The sequence below is a fragment of the Somniosus microcephalus genome, chromosome 4 (genome assembly GCF_052327205.1).
Source record: "Somniosus microcephalus isolate GS21.2 chromosome 4, FLI_Smic_1.0, whole genome shotgun sequence".
Classification (NCBI taxonomy): Eukaryota; Metazoa; Chordata; class Chondrichthyes; order Squaliformes; family Somniosidae; genus Somniosus; species Somniosus microcephalus.
Window position 1 is genome coordinate 119,366,099 of NC_140990.1, and position 12,693 is coordinate 119,378,791.

A 12,693-nucleotide genomic window follows, 5' to 3' on the forward strand; every position below is an offset into this window, starting at 1 on the left:
CCCCAGAATCCCACCCGCAGATCCGAGACAGGAGGGTTGAATCACAACGTTGGAATTTTACATAGGCAGTTCCCATGATAATTGTGGACATATTAATGCAATATTGAAATATAGAGATAAGGACAGAGTGCATGACTTTTAAATGGGACTCATTTATGCCTATGTGCGTTTGTCCATTTCCCCCCTGGCCTCCATACCTGCCTCATCTGTGGAATACATTTAACCTTGACTCCCTTTTTGGAACGCCAGACTAGTCTCTGTGTATATGTGTATAAACTAGCCAATCTCCCATGATATTGCACACAGGCAGTCAATAAATATTTCAGTCTTCAGATTAAGCTGCCCCATACCTGTAAACAAGTCCAGCCCCCTGATCCCGACTGCATTATCCAGGACTAAACCCATAATAGCCGAAATATAACCACCTGTGTGTCTCCGTCTAATCACAATCTCACAGTTCATAAGGTGCCAGCTGCGGGCAGTGCTTGACTGGTGTCCCAATGCCTGTATGGAACCCACAGATTGCTACATGTAGTCAGGTGGGATACAGTGGGGCAGACACGGGAACTGTTAACATCAGCCCAGTAATCCCCACACCCTGACCCTCAGAGTGTACTTGTCTGTGAACAGAGTGATGTGGCTGGGAGTGAGACCAAGTGTCTGTGAGCAGCCGTTCTGAGGCGCTTTCACCCTGTTGGAGGGCCAGTAACTGCCTTCCCCGGAGCGCAGGGAAAGGGAAGTGCAAGGAGACAAGAGGGGTTTCCTCCCGTGAGATGTATCTGTCTCTGCACCACTTTAAAGTCCCTCCCTATATGGAGACCAAGGTCTTCATTGGAAATATTGAGTATCTCAGAGCCCCACACAGCTTCCTTCAGGAATCATTCATACTAGAGGTGATGTGTACAGGAGGAGGGCTGTTTGAATCACTGTCAACCACAGACCAGTTCATGGCCTGCAAGGAAGGTCTATGATGTCACAATACTCAGGCAGAGCGTAATGGGAGTGTCACCGCTTTATGACATCACTGATGCTGCAGTACCTAGCAACCAATCAACTGCTGTTAGGTACTGTGTGTATGCCCTTTTGAACTGGGCCATGAGAACTGCCAACTCCATTCTGTGTTCTCACAATGTGGCCACTTCAGGGGCCCTACCCGGATACTGCATTTCATGGATTTTTGCGAATCCTACAGATGTGGTCGGAGAGTGCATGAGGGGAAATAGGAGAGAAACTAGAAAAATAAATCATTTCAGGGCTATGGTGGGGTGGGGGTTAATCTATGAGGAAGTTTTGCCCGGTGGCTGGGGGAAGGGAGGGAAGTGGCGAAGGCAGCTGAATGGATGGTCTCCATCTTTGTGACAAAGAAGTTCATAGGTTCCTTGCACTTGTTGTTTGTGGTGAGGGTGAGGACCCGTTGTACTTTATGTGGTGCAGCAAGGTCTGCCGATGAAAGGTTAAACTAGTTGTCTGCAATAGACGTTCAAGTCTATGTTCCTTGGACATGGAAGCAGAGATGAGAGTCATATCATTGTGAACCACCAGAGAATGTAATGGTTTATTGGGTCAGGGGCATCAAAGGTGGAAGTGAGGGTGTGATTGAGCAGATCGGTAGCTGCAGAAAGGTCATGGTGAATGGAGGGCCAAAGGCTATACATTGTGGAATTTGAAATTCATCGCTAGGCACGCCCCTTGTCTCGCTGTTCTGGTGATGAAACTGACATATACCAGAGAAGGTAAAATATTACCTCGGTATAGCCTATCAACAAATTCGGGACAAGTCTCACCCGGCCAATTACCGCTCTATCAGTTTTCTATTAATCCTCAGTAAAGTGATTGACGAGTTTTAATTATTGCTGTGAAGTCGCATCTACTCACTAATACCCGGCTCACCGATACTCAGTTTGGATCCTGCCAGATGCACCCGGATGCAAACTTCTCACAGCCTTGATACAGACATCGTTTCAATGGGGGTCCAAGGGGGGAATTCTCCAATGGTTGAGGTCATACCTGCTACAAGTAATGTGGTTGTTCTTGTCGTAACTCAGGGACGTGTCCTCAGAGTAACCAACTCCAGCTGCCTCATCAATGACATTCCGCCATCATAAGGTCAGGATTAGTTCCATTCACTGATGATTCTGCCGTTTGCAACGCCATTTACAACTCCTCCAATAGCAACGTCTGCACAACACCCAGATTGGGCTGATACGTGGCAGGTAATAAGCCAGTTTCATAAGTACCAGGTGTATTGATCAAAACAAAGAACACCCACCTGCCCGTGAACTTCACAGAGTCCCCAATGACCAACACTTGGTGATCACTATTGACTGGAAGCTGAACTGCACCAGCCATATCAATACTGTGACTGCAAGAGCAGGGCAGAGGCTGGGCAGAGGCTGGGCAGGGGCTGGGCAGAGACTGGGCAGAGACTGGGCAGAGTCTGGGCAGAGGCTGGGCAGAGGTTGGGCAGAGACTGGGCAGAGGCAGGGCAGAGGTTGGGCAGAGGTGGGGCAGAGACTAGGCAGAGGCTGGGTAGAGACTGGGCAGAGGCTGGTCAGAGGGCGGGCAGAGACTGGGCAGAGGCTGGGCATCCTTTGAGAGTGACTTACTGCTTGATCCCGAAAGCCTACCAAACACCTGGAAGTCTCAGGTCAGAAATGTGATGTAATACAGACCACTCACCTGGATGGGCATCAACAACATCCAACAAGCGCAACACCATCCAGGACAGAACAGTTTTTGATCAGTGTCTGTGTACCACTAGATTCATTATCCACCCCCTCCAGCACTGCGGCTGCAGTAAGCTCGGTCTACAGAATGCACTGCATTAACTCACCAAAGTTACTTCGGCAGCACCTGCTTCCCCTGTGATCTTTACACCAGGAGGAGAAGAGAAGAAATTTCGTGAGAACCATCACTTCCAGCACACCATCCTGGCTTGGACATATAAGAACATAAGAACATTAGAAAAAGAGCAGGAGTACGCCACACGGCCCCACAAGCCTGCTCCGCCATTCAATAAGATCATGGTTGATCATCGGCCTCAACTCCACTATCCCGCCCAGTCTCCATATCTCTTGATTCCTCTAAAGTCCAAAAATCTATCGATCTCAGCCTGGAATATACTCAAAGACTCAGCATTCACAGCCCTCTGGGCAGAGAATTCCAAAGATTCACAACCCTCTGAGTGAAGAAATGTCTCCTCATCTCAGTCTTAAATGGCCTACCCCTTATCCTGAGACTATGCCCCCTAGTTCTAGACACTCCAGCCAGGGGAAACAACCTCTCAGCATCTACCCTGTCAATCCCCTTAAGAATCGTCTATGTTTCAATGAGATCACCTCTCATTCTTCTAAACTCCAGAGGGTATAGGCCCATTCTACACAATCTCTCATCATAGGAAAGCCCGCTCATCCCAGGAATCAATCTACTGAGCCTTCGTTTAATCGCCTCCAATGCAAATATAGCTTTCCTTAGATAAGGAGAACAAAACTGTGCACAGTACTCCAGGTGTAGACTCACCAAGGCCCTATACAATGTAGCAAGACTTCGTTACACTTAGACTCCAACCCCCTTGCAATAAAGGCCAACCTGTCATTTGCCTTCCTTATTGCTTGCTGTATCTGCATGCTAGCTTTCTGTGTTTCTTGCACGAGGACACCTAAATCTCTCTGAACATCAACATTTGAAAATTTCTCACCATTTAAAAAAAATTTGTTTCTCTATTCATCCTAACAAAGCGAATAACCTCACAATTCCCTACAATGTATTCCATCTGCCACCTTACTGCCCGGTAACTTAGTCTATCTATATCCCAGACCCTTCATCGGTTCTCAGTCAGAATCCAGGAATTCTCCAACTAACACCACGTGAGAGCACCGTCAGCAGAAGAACTACTTCAGCTCATAGAGAAGACCCACCACCAGCATTTCAGGTAGCCAAGGATCGACAATAACTGAAGCCTTGCCGGTCTCAACTACATTCCAAGAACCAACTTTAAAAATTAATTCAATGGGGGTGGAATTATTAGCTGCAGTTGCGAATTGCATGAGATTCTGACCAGGGAGGAGAACTAAGTCTATTGCCAGGGAGGGGAATGGTGTCTGTGTCCAGGGAGGGGAATGGATTCTGTGTCCAGGGAGTGGAATGGAGTCTCTGTCCAGGGAGGAGAATGGAGTCTGTGTCCAGGGTGGGGAATGGAGTCTCTGTCTAGAAAGGGGAATGGAGTCTGTGTCCAGGGAGGGGAATTAAGTCTGTGTCCAGGGAGGGGAATGGAGTCAATGTCATGGGAGGGGAATGGAGTCTGTGGCGAGGATGGGGAATGGAGTCTGTGTCCAGGGTGGGGAATGGAGTCTGTGGCGAGGATGGGGAATGGAGTCTGTGTCCAGGGTGGGGAATGGAGTCTGTGGCGAGGGAGGGGAATGGAGTCTGTGTCCAGGGACGGGAATGGAGTCTGTGTCCAGGGAGGGGAATGGAGTCTGTGGTGAGGGTGGGGAATGGAGTCTGTGTCCAGGGAGGGGAATGGAATCTGCAGCGAGGGTGGGGAATGGAGTCTGTGTCCAGGGAGGGGAATGGACTCTGTGTACAGGGAGGGGAATGGAGTCTGTGGCGAGGGAGGAGAATGCAGTCTGTGTCCAGGGAGGGGAATGGAATCTGTGGCAAAGGCATGGATGTAACGGCAAGGGCCGAAGATGATGACTTCAATTGTTTTCTGAAATTGTAATCAATAATTGAATTATTTGTTGGAAACAGAACCTTCACAACCAACGTATTTAATACATAACTTGTAAGTGGCTTAAAGGAAGACTTTCCGAGCACATCACAAATAACCTGTAAAGAAGGGACTGTCACTTTAAATAGACTGATAATATGACCCACATTGTAAGATGTCACGGTGGAATTTCAGAAAGTGTCTGAACACAGCTGGAGCCGTGTTACCCTGCTGCCTTTCACCTGCTGTGAGAACTGAACAGATCACAAATTGTTAGAGGGAATATGAGACAAGGAAATATTGCAAGATTTCACGATTCAATCCTCCATCTTCAATCGGCAGAAATAATTTCCACCTACAGGAGATGTTGGATAGTCCATGCGGACCTCACCGAGATCTCCTGAACTGTGGCTGAACAATGGAAATAAAGCAGTTCAAACATAACTGAATAAACATTTTACTGGAACATGTATTACAGTTAAATCCTGTCCCGGCCATCTGGAATCAGTGACCGTAAGGCAGAGCGGGAGATGGTGGAAAGTAAGACAGCTGCCTGGAGCTGCATCATTAGTGGGTATTGTCGCATATTTCAGTGAATTTGTGATCTAGCTGTCAGCGCTGGTTTCCACAGATCAGTGTCATTAACTACATCAAGCAGATGTTAAAACTCCTGTTACCCCGAACAGATATTTCTGGTCCAATAATAGGGTTCAGTGCAGAGCGCAGATTGCAAGTTGTTCAATAAAGAGAATCGCCCACTAACATTTGGTAAACAATTCAAATAACAGTCACATTCTGTGAAAGACTATCAGTGGAAGCAAGTTGTGAAAAGTAGAAACTTCAGTGAACTGGGAGCATTGAATCGGTAACTGATCAAACATTACATGATAGAAATACGATGCATTACCAGACACAGAAGAAGAGCGTTAAACTTAATACAATTAATAATCGGGTCTAAAGGACGAGGACAGTAAATACAGCGAAACATGGTTTACAGAATTAATTGCTGAAATAATGACTCACCAGGAACACCAACAGCAGCGAGGAGCGGATAATAAATCCTTTGTACATCGAAAAATGCCCACAGTATCCGGAGTTCAGGTGGAATCTCCCACAACATGATCTCATTGATTGTGAGATCCAATGGTCGCAGTTTGTATTGGAGACCACACTCAGTCAAACACTGATGGACACAATGAAAACTGTCCCTATTTATAGCCTCAGGGAAATCTCCAGTGCGATCATTAAACTACACACTAACTGACATTAATTATAGTCACTTAACAAACACAACGACATAATCCTTTCACACCATCACCTTCTATTGCACAACATATTAAAAGCAACGTGGTATTCTTACCAAGTGACTTCATCCACAACCAAAAAATTTATTTTTAACTCTGTTGTTAAAAACAGAAATAGGGCATCCTGCAATCTCAAATTATGAATGTGAAGTGAGCAGCTTCACTTACACAGTTCCGATTATTACTGCGACATGCTGTAACCATGTAATTTCAGACTTTCAATTCATTTCAATGGGTGAACTTAACATAAGTGCAAAAGAAAAAATGGATGCAGAGAGGCAGATCAAGTAACGGTCAGTAAGGACTTATGGGGACTGATAATACAATGGTTAGAAAGGATACATGGAGACTGATACTACAATGGTCAGTAAGAATTCATGGGGGCTGATGATAAAATGGTCTGTAAGGATACATGGGGACTGATAATACAATGGTCAGTAAGGATACATGGGGACTGATAATACAATGGCCAGTAAGGATACATGAGACTGATAATACAATGGTCAGAAAGGATACATGGAGACTGATAATACAATCGTGAGAAAGGATACATGGGGACTGATAATACAATGGTCAGAAAGGATACATGGAGATTGATAATACAAAGGTCAGTAAGGATACATGGGGACTGATAATAAAATGGTCTGTAAGGATACACGCGGACTGATAATACAATGTTTAGTAAGGATACATGGGGACTGATAATACAATGGCCAGTAAGGATACATGGGGACTGATCATAAAATGGTCAGTAAGGATGCATGGGGACTGATAATACAATAGTCAGTAAGTATTAAAGGGGACTGATAATACAATGGTCAGATAGGATACATGGGGACTGATAATGCAATGGTCAGTAAGGATACATGGGGACTGATAATACAATAGTCAGTAAGGATACATGGGTACAGCTAATAAAATGGTCAGTAAGGATACATGGGGACTGATAACACAATGGTCAGTATGGATACATGGGGCTGATAATACAATGGTCAGTAAGAATTCATGGGGGCTGATAATCAAATGGTCAGTAAGGATATAAGGGGACTGATAATACAATGGTCAGTAAGGATAAATGGGGACTGATAAGATAATGGTCAGTAAGGATACATGGGGACTGATAATACAATGGTCAAAAAGGATAAATGGGGACTGATAAGATAATGGTCAGTAAGGATACATGGGCACTAATAATACAATGGTCAGAAAGGATACACGGAGACTGATAATACAATGGTCAGTAAGGATACATGGGGACTGATAATAAGCTGGTCTGTAAGGATACATGCGGACTGATAATACAATTGTCAGTATGGATACATGGAGACTGATAATACAATAGTCAGTAAGGATACATGAGGCCAGGTAATACAATGGCGAGTAACGATATATGGTGATTGATAATACAATGGTCAGAAAGGATTCAAGGGGACTAATAACATAATGGTCAGTAAGGAGACATATGTACTGATAAGACAATGGTCAGTAAAAATGCATGGGGACTGATAATTCAGTGGTCAGTAAGGATACATGGGGAATGATAATACAATGGTCAGTAAGGAGACATGGGGCCAGATAATACAATGGTCAGTAAGGAGACATGGGGCTAGATAATACAATGTTCAGTAAAGAGACATGGGTCCAGATAATACAATAGTAATGAGGATACATGGTGACTGATAATACACTGGTTAGTAAGGATAGATGAGGACTGATAATACGATGGTCGGTAAGAATGCATGGGGACTGATAATACATTAGTCAGCAAGGCTACATAGGCTTGATAATGTAATGGTCAGTAAGGATGCAAGGGGGACTGAAAATGCAGTGGTGAATAAGGATACATGGGGGTTGATAATGAATTGTCAGATAAGGTGCAGGGGAACTGGTAATTCTGTGGACAATAAGCATCCATAGGTGCTGATACAGTAGTCAGTAAGGATATATTGTGCGGATACAAATATTGATCAGTAAGTGTACATGGGGACTAATAAATGAATGGACAATAAGGAAACACGAGGAATGATAATGCAATGGTGAGAAAGTGTAAATGGGGGCTGCTAATGTGATGGACAGCAAGGATACATGCGGACTGATAATACAATGGTCAGTAAGAATACATGGGGCTGATAATACAATGGTCAGAATGTACAAAAAGGCATTTAATGCAATGGTCATTTAGGATATATTAGTACGGAAAATGCAATAGTCAGTAAGTATATATGTGGACTGACAATTGAATGCACAGTAAATAACACGTGGAGAGATAATGCAATGGTCCGTAAAGATTAATGGGAGCTGATAATACAATGGGCAGTAAAGATTAATGGGGACTGATAATGCAATGGTCAGCAAGGATACATGCGGACTGGAAATGCAATGCTCAGTAAGGATTCATGGGGACTGATAATGCAATGGTCAGTAATGATAACTGGGGTATATAATGCAATGGTCAGTAAGGACACATGGGGACTGATATTCCAATGGTCAGTAAGGATACATGGGGACTGATAATAGAAAGATCAATAAGGTTACATACGGACTGATAATACAATGGTCAGTAAGGATACATGGGGACTGATAATACAAAGGTCAGTAAGGATATATGGGTACTGATAATACAAAGGTCAGTAAGGATATATGGGTACTGATAATACAATGGTCAGTATGGATACATGGGGACTGATAATGCAATGGTCAGTAAGGATACATGGGGGTGATAATACAATGGTAAGTAAGGATACATGGGGACTGATAATACAATAGTCAGTAAGGATACATGGGGACTGATAATACAATGGTCAATAAGGACACATGGGGACTGATAATACAATAGTCAGTAAGGATACATGGGGACTGATAATACAATGGTCAATAAGGACACATGGGGAATGATAATACAATGGTCAGTAAGAATATATGGGGACTGATAATACAATGGTCAATAAGAATACATGGGGACTGATAATACAATGGTCAGTAAGGATACATGGTGGCTGATTATACAATGGTCAATAAGAATACATGGGGACTGACAATACAATGGTCAGTAAGGATACATGTGGACTGATAATGCAATGCTCAGTAAAGTTACATGGGGAATGATAGTGCAATGGTTAGTAGGAATACATGGGGACTTGCGGGGAGGTTTGCTACTGCTGCTGGGGGTGGCGTTTAAACTAACTTGGCAGGGGGATGGGATAGGTAGTGGAGCTATAGTAGGGGGCAATGCACAGCCAAATGTACAGGGATAATCAAGTCAGCCTGGAAGACAGAGCAAATATGTAAAGGCACAAGGGAGTATGGCAAAGCTGGATGGCATTTATTTTAATGCAAGGAGTCTTGCGAGTAAGGCAAATGAATTGACGATATTGATGAACACATGGGAGTATGATATTTTTGCTATCACAGAGACATGTTTGAGGGAGGGGCAGGACTGGCAGCTCAATATTTGGGTGTAGAGAATCTTCAGGCGAGACAGAGGGGATGTAAAAGAGGAGGATATGTCGCAATATTAATCAAGGAGTCAATTACTGCCTTAGGAGGGATGATGTTCAGCAGGTTCCTCTAATGAGGCCATATGGGTAGAACTTAAAAAGAAAAAGGTGTCAAGCACTTTGCTGACAGTGTACTATAGGCCCCCAAACAGTCATGGGGAGATAGAGGAACAGATAAATAAGCAAATCTCAGAGCAGTGTCGAAATAATAGTGTAATAATAGTAGGGGATTTCAACTTCCCCAATATTAACTGGGATAGTCAGAGTGTGAAAGGCTTAGAGGGCGGGAAATTCTTAAAGTGCATCGAGGAGAGCTTTTTGAGCCAGCATGCAGAAAGTCCTACAAGAGAGGGGGTGGTACTGGACCTAATTCTAGGGAATGTAGCCGGGCAAGTGGTAGAAATGTCAGTAGGAGAGCATTTTGGTGACAGTGACCATAATTCGGTGAGATTTAAGGTAGCCATGGAAAAGGACATAGATGGACCGGAAATAAAGGTTCTAAATTGGGGGAAGGCTGAATGTAATATGATAAGGCAGGATCTGGCCAAAGTGGATTTTCTATCAGCTACTTGTAGGAAAATCCACATCAGTGCAGTGGGAGTCTTTCAGAAAGGAAATAGAGAGAGTACAATGCCAATATGTTCCTGTAAAGGTCAATGGTGGGACCAACAAGCCCAGGGAACCCTGGATGTCAAGGGATATACAAGAATGGATTAGGAAAAAAAGGGAGGCTTTTGGCAGATACAAAGGACTAAAAACAGTGGAAGCCTAGAGGAGTATAAAAAGTGCAGGGTGGTACTTAAAAAACAAATTAGGAGAGCAAAGAGGGGGCATGAAAATACACTGGTGGGCAAAATAAAGGAAAATCCCAAGGTGTTTTATAAGTATATTAAGGGCAAGAGGATAACCAGGGAAAGAATAGAGCCCATTAGGGGCCAAAGTGGCAATCTGTGTGTGGAGCCGGAAGATGTGGGAGAGGTTGTAAATGAATATTTTGCAGCTGTGTTCACTATGGAGAAGGACGATGTAGGCATACAGATCATGCAGGAGGATTGTGATATACTTGAACAAATTAATATTGAGAGGGAGGAGGTACTAGATGTTTTAGTGGGCTTAAAAGTGGATATATCCCCAGGCCCAGATGATATGTATCCCAGGCTGCTGTGTGAGGCAAGGGGGGAGATTGCAGGGTCTCTGACACAAATTTTCAGAACCTCTCTGACCACAGGGGAGGTGCCAGAGGACTGGAGGAAAGCGAACGTAGTACCATTATTCAAGAAGGGTAGTAGGGATAAACCAGGGTATTACAGGCCAGTGAGCCTAACATCAGTGGTAGGGAAATTATTGGAAAAAATTCTGAGGGACAGAATTAGTCTCCACTTGGAGAGGCAAGGATTAATCAACGATAGTCAGCATGGCTTTGTCAGGGGTAGATCATGTCTAACCAGTTTGATTGAATTTTCGAGGGGGTGACTAGGTGTGTGGATGAGGGTAGTGCAGTGATGTAGTCTACATGGACTTCAGTAAGGCTTTTGACAAAGTCCCGCATGGGAGACTGGTCAAGAAGGTAAGAGTCCATTGGTTCCAGGGCAGTTTGGCATTTTGGATCCAAAATTGACTTAGTGGCAGGAGGCAGAGGGTAATGCTCCAAGGTTTTTTGTGTGACTGGAAGCCTGTGTCCAGTGATGTAACGCAGGGATCGGTGCTGGGTCCTTTGTTGTTTGTAGTGTACATTAATGATTTAGAGATGAATATATGATCAGTAAGTTTGCAGATGACACGAACATTATTGGAGTGGTAAATAGCGAGGAGGGAAGCCTCAGGCTACAGGACGATATAGACGGGTTGGGCAGATGGGCAGAACAGTGGCAAATGGAATTTAACCCTGAAATGTGTGAGGTGATGCATTTTGGGAGGATGAAAAAGGCAAGGGAATACACAATGAATGGTAACACCCTAGGAACGACAGATGATCAGAGCGGTCTTGCTATGCATGTACATAGATCTATGAAGGTAGCAGGACAGGTAGATAATGTGGTTAAAAAGGCATATGGGATACTTGCCTTCATTAGCCGAGGCATAGAATATAAGAGCGGGGAGGTTATGATGGAGCTGTACAAAACGCTAGTTAGGCCACAGCTGGAATACTGTGTGCAGTTCTGGTCGCCAAACTATAGGAAGGATGTGATTGCATTGGTGTGGGTGCAGAGGAGATTCACCAGGATGTTACCTGGGCTGGAGTACTTCAACTATGAAGAGAGACTGGACAGGCTGGGGTTGTTTTCCTTAGAGCAGATAAAGCTGAGTGGTATCTGATTGACGTGTACAAAATTATGAGGGGCATAGATCGGGTAGATAGAAATGAACTTTTCCCTTATTAGAGGGGTCAATATTCAGGGGGCATAGTTTCAAGGTAAGGGGCAGGAGGTTTAGCGGGCATTTGAGGAAAAATCTTTTCACCCAGAGGCTGGTTGGAATCTGGAACTCACTACCTGAAAGGGTCGTAGAGGTAGTAACCCTCACAACATTCAAGAAGCATTTAGGTGAGCACTTGAAACGCCATAGCACACAAGGCTACGGAGCAAGTGCTGGAAAATGGGATTAGAATAGATAGGGCTTGATGGCCGGCACTTGCGAGGCCCCTACAGGTGTGTACACACCTTGTACACACCCGTAGGGGTCGGAAAATCCGGGCCAATGTTTAACCTTGTTAGCGAGGAAACGAGCTACCTGAAAAAAGCGAAGTGGCCGACCATTCAATGACTTCTTGTCGCCATCATTCCAGCGCCTTTTGTCTGTTCGCAGCTTCGTTATCCGATTAAATGTTCGCCCCTCTCTTGGGCAGAGACACGTGTCCCTGAATGGACTCTGTTTCTGAAGAAATAGAACTTGGAAATTTAGGATGTTTCAGCCTCTGTAAACAAGGCGCTGTGAAAATCAGATGGGAAGAAGCCATTTACCCAGTTCAGAATCACTGTCATTGTGAAATAATGCAGGGCTTTTAGAATCAATCCCCAATCTCAGGCTATCAGAGGAATTGTCATCCTGAGCATTAGTGTCTTTTCACTGCGCTGCTTGTAATGTCGTTAGTTGAACAATACACATGTGTCCTGCAAACAATTATTCATACAAAACAATATTGATATAATATCGCGGACTATCAATAATGCATCTTGATCTGCAT